Source organism: Monodelphis domestica, chromosome 6 (genome assembly GCF_027887165.1).
Source record: "Monodelphis domestica isolate mMonDom1 chromosome 6, mMonDom1.pri, whole genome shotgun sequence".
Lineage (NCBI taxonomy): Eukaryota > Metazoa > Chordata > Mammalia > Didelphimorphia > Didelphidae > Monodelphis > Monodelphis domestica.
In genome coordinates, this window is record NC_077232.1 from 20,553,620 (window position 1) to 20,558,921 (window position 5,302).

Here is a 5,302-nt window from a genome sequence, read left to right on the forward strand (position 1 = left end):
TTTTTTCCAGTCTTCTTACACCTTACTTCCTGCCAGCTACTCTTTGATCTAATGACACTGGCCTTCTGATGATACAATTAACAAGACACTGTATCTCTCAGCCCCAGGCCCTTTCTCTCACTGTCTCCCATGCCTGGAATGCTTCCCTCCTCCTCTCAGACTACTTTCCTCCCTGGATTCCTTTTCTCTACTAAAATCCCATTCACTAGGAAACCTTTCCTAATGCCTTGTAAATTTAATGCTTTCCCTTTCTTGATTGTTTCCTGACTATCCTTGTGTTGCTTGCCTTGTATGGGTTTTGATAGCATATTTTTCCCTCTCTAGATTACAAGATCCTTGAGATCACGGACAGTCTTTTGCCTCTTTTTGTATCTTGAGCACTTGGCACAATGCCTGACATGTAGATGCTTAATAAATGTTTATTGCTTAGTTGATCTAACAGGAAGAAGAAGAAGGTATGGATATAGAGTGTATGTTCAGAAAAGTGCAGCAGACCCTCTCAAGCTTGTAGAGAATCATCCCAACTGTTGACTTTAGATTCCTAAGTAGAGATATACTTCATAGTTGGGCAGATGACAGAGCAATAAATTATTAGACACATACTATGTGCAAGATACTGCTGTAAGCACTAGGAATATGTATAAATATGAGAAAAAAGAAAATGATCCCTTTCCTCAAGGACTTTAATGGGGGAAGAGGGAGAACATCTTTGGAGGGGGTAGAAGTGGAACTCTGGAGTTTCAGGAGCACTCTGGAGAGTCAGGAATGGGGCTAGGAGACCAGTGAGCTTGGATGACCCAGACCCTTCATGAAACTGCAGACTCATCTAGTGACAACAGTCAAAGAAGAGTGCCACAGGGGAAGAGGCATGGTGGAAAGAGAGGGAGAGAATGCTAGGGAGAAGATAGAAAAGTCCAGAGTCAGAAGCAGAGCTGGGAGAAAAGTATATTAATCCAAATAAGGTTTGTTATTGAATAAAAGAGTGAATGACAAACATTTATAAATATTACCATGTGCCAAACACTGTGAATTGAATGAGAAAAGTGAGACATTCTCTGTCCTTGAAGAGCTTATGTATATATTATATATATTATGTATATTTGTAATATTTTACCTCCTATTTTAGAATCAATATAAGTATCAATTCCAAAGGAGAAGAGTGGTAAGCGATGGGCAGTTGGGGTTAAGTGACTTGTTTGGGATCACACAGCTAGGAAGTGTCTAAGGTCAAATTTGAACTCAAGTCCTCCCAACCTTAGGTCTGAAATGATATTTGCTGAGCACCCCAGCTGTTTCTTGGGCACTTTGTATGTTTCATGAGAGAAATCATCGATTTAGGGGAGAGGTTTCTAGAGAATGGGACAGTTCATCTGGAAAGTTAAAGAGTCAACGAGTGGATTCATAGTCAGTTGTTTGACACATTATTTCCAGAAGCAATACTAGTAACTGATTTACTTACTGTTCACAGAGTAAGAGGTGGAAAACAGGAACAAGGGTTGTTAGGTGAAAGCTCAGATGTCATGAATGTGGCCGGATAGATCACTGCCTAGTGTAGGAGGCATTGTCTGGGACTGGCTAGATGGAGTACACCTTAGGAGTTGTGTTCACCTGCCAAGTCAGGAGAGTTTGGCCGCAGGAAGAAAGTATTCCTACTGAAACTTTGAAGAGATTCTTTCAGTGAGACATGGAGGCTTGTATTCAAAAGTGGTAGCCCAGCAGTAAGAGATTCCAACCGAAGGGATCACACTGGATGGATGGATAAGTATGCGGTTACAAATGGGGTCTCAATCAGTGGAGTAGCAAAGCTAGTTTTTGTTTACAAGGGAAAAAGAAAAAAGGTGGAAGCCTTGATAGAGGCAGGGATGTGATGATATTCCTGGCTAACAAGAGAAGTCTGTTTTGAGCTTGGCTAGGGTATGGGAGGAGATTTAAACAGAAAAGGCCATAGTAGAGATTGAAACTAAAACTCAAATGATTTGGCATTAAAATTCATTGTCCTCAATTGTAATCTTTTTGAGGCAACACTCAGAAGTGCTGGGGGACATGTGCAGCCGGGGGGCCATGTGTTTGACATCTTCAGTCAAGATAGTCACATGGGCAGGTGGGTTAGTTTATTCAAGAAGAGATTCCAGAATTGTTTTTTATCAGAAACTGAATTTATGTGGACCAAAACTAGAAAGCAAACATGAAGTTGAGAATTAGGGTTCCTTGAACCAACAAAGAACCTTTTCCCAAACTACCAAAATTCTCTTGGTCCTTTATACAAGAACTTATAGGACTCTATCTAGTATTCACAGGATTGAAAGAGGACAGTGTTCCGCCATACTGGATGGTGCGTCTCAAATAAAAATCATAATCCAGTTCTTGCATGAAGATAGTTGCAGTATAGATCTTTATTGCTTATGAATCATTGGCCAAATAAGCTGGGTTTGCTCACTTCCTGAACATCCTGCCCCTTCATGTATCCAGTGTGGAAATTTATGAAGACCAAGGATGGCGGAGAGCACACGAAAGGCAAAGGAAGCTCCATATTCAGGAGGAGATCCCTCCAGACAAACGTGATCTTGGCCACTCTCTAGTGCCTGAAGGAACCCAAAGATCATCTGAGAATGAAACTCAGTCTGACAGCTCTCATTGTTCTCATTAGGTAACAGAGGGCCTGTGGGATGGGCCTGAGGAGCAATTCCCCTAGCTCTTATCCAAGATAAGGCTTCTGACCTTTTGGAAAGCAGTCTTGGAAAACTGTTTCACCTGAAAGGCTCGATCACATGAAAACCCTGAAGGAACTGGAAGTAAGTGGCATTACCATGGCCTTAAATGGCCTGCCCGCCTTGTTCATAGAGATAGAACAGAAGAAGATGGCAGACATCTGGATATATGTGAATGTCACTCAGGGGCATTGCAGTTGACCAGGTCACTCAGTGCCCTATGTTTAAAAATGCTCTAGGGAGGGGTCTGTAATACTACCAGTGTTCTGAGTTCAAAATATTTTGAGATATCTTGGATGTGAATATGTGTGTGTATGACTCTCTGTCTGTCTCTGTCTCTGTCTCTGTCTCTGTCTCTTTTTCTCTCTCTCTATGTATCTCTCTGTCTCTTTCTCTGTCTCTGTCTCTTTCTCCCTCTGTCTCTCTCTGTGTGTGTCTCTCTCCTTCTCCCTCTTCCTTCCTCTCCCTCTCTCTCTTCTTCTTCCTCTCCCTCTCTCTCCCTCTCTCTCTCTCTCTCCCTCTCCCTCTCCCTCTCCCTCTCCCTCTCTCTCTCTCTCTCTCTCCCTCCCCCTCTCCCTCTCTCTCTATCTCTCTCTCTGTCTCTTTCTCTGTTTCTCTCTGTCTCTGTGTCCTCTCTATTTCTGTCTCTCTCTGTCTCTGTCTCCCTCTCTCTCTCTCTCTCTCTCTCCCCCCTCTCTCTCTCTCTCTCTCTCCCTCTCCCTCTCCCTCTCCCTCTCCCTCTCTCTCTCTCTCTCTCTCCCTCCCCCTCTCCCTCTCCCTCTCTCTCTATCTCTCTCTCTGTCTCTTTCTCTGTTTCTCTCTGTCTCTGTGTCCTCTCTATTTCTGTCTCTCTCTGTCTCTGTCTCTGTCTCTGTCTCTGTCTCTGTCTCTGTCTCTCTCTCTCTCTCTCTCTCTCTCTCTCTCTCTGTCTCTCTCTCTCTCTCTCTTTCTCTGTCTCTCTTTCCCCCTCCTCCCCTCCACCCCATAAAAGTCTGGAAGTGGTTTCCATTGTTGGACCTGTACAATGGCTACTATCAGAACCTTAAAAAAGGAAACAGCTCCTGTATTAAGGACTTTATGTTAGCTCAGAAGAGAAAATAGGATAATAGGTAGCCATATAAATTTAGGGAAAAATACAAAAATTTGGGGCACAAAATTCAACAAGAGTCATTTATTATCTTGTGTCCCTATAGAATTTCTGGGGAAGTTATCAATAATACATATTAATGGATCACAAAAAGTGATTTGAAGCTGAAGGGGACCTTAGAAGTCATTGAAATTAGCCGCCACATTTTGTAGATAAAGAAACTGAAGCACAGAAATTCTTGCCCAGCATCAGAGAGAGAGTAAGTATCTGAGGTGGAATTTGAACTCAGGTCTTCCTAACTCCTAGTCTTATTCTATGCACTGTACCCCTCAGCTGCCCAAGAACCTTAGAAAATAGTAGCGAGCATTTATATGGTTCCTTTGAGGGTTGTGCATAGTATTCGGGACCCAGAGTGAAGAAGACGTCTTGCTGAGTTCAAATTTGGCTTCTACTTTCTAGCTGTGTGACCCTGGACAAGTGTCTTAACCTTGTTTATCTCAGTTCCTTCATCTGTTAAAGGAGCTAGAGAAGGAGATGGCAAACCATTCCTGTATCTTTGCCAAGAAAATCCCAAATGGGATCACAGAGTTGGACACAATAGAAAAACAACAACAAAATTTAAGATTTTATGAATTTTATCTAATTTTAGATTAATAATAATCCTGGGAGGCAGGTTCTATAATTATCTTCATTTTACAGTTGAGAAAATGGAAGTAGAGAAAGGTAAAGTGACTTGCCCAGGATCATGCAGCTAGTGAGTATAGAAAGTCAGGTTGAATGGTTTAACCACTGTACCATCTATGACTTCAACATTATTATTTTCCTATAACTTGTAAATTTTAAAAATTAGTATTCAATACTCCAAGTATTATATTTAATAGTATTTATTAATATTTAACTAGAAGCAAAGGGAAAGTAAAAGGCTAGAGAAACAGAGAGAGCTCACCAGCTTTCTACCACGTTGTATTTAAGTTTGCTGTAACTCCACCCTGACTCTCTTCTCTTGCATCCCCAGCTGAGTTAGGTAGTTCTTTTATTTGAGTTATTATTAATAAAAAAATAAAACAGAATACTTAGTTATTGAATATTAATTTTTAAACTCACAAACTCAAGCTGGCAGCCAGCGCCCTCCTTAGATTGGACATTTACTTTGGTTAAAATTTATTTATTGAGTTGGTGGGGAGAGTAGAGGCAGGTGGGAAACCTCAAACTGCCTTGGATTTCCTTCATAGGAGTCTAGGACTGAGGATCTCAGCAAGACAAAGAGAGCTGGAAAACTCCAGGAACACAGAATGGCCAGGAATCTGTCACAGTGAGGAATTTCTGCTCCATTAGCTGGAGAGGGAGGGTGGCAAAATGGGTGGAATTCTGGCCTTGGCCCCAGGAAGATTTGTGTTCCAATCTACCTCAGAGGCTCAGTGACTCTGTAATACCAGCCAAATGAGAGTTTAAGGTCACTGAACATCAGTTTCCTTTTCTGCAAAATAGAGACAATAATAAATTCTAT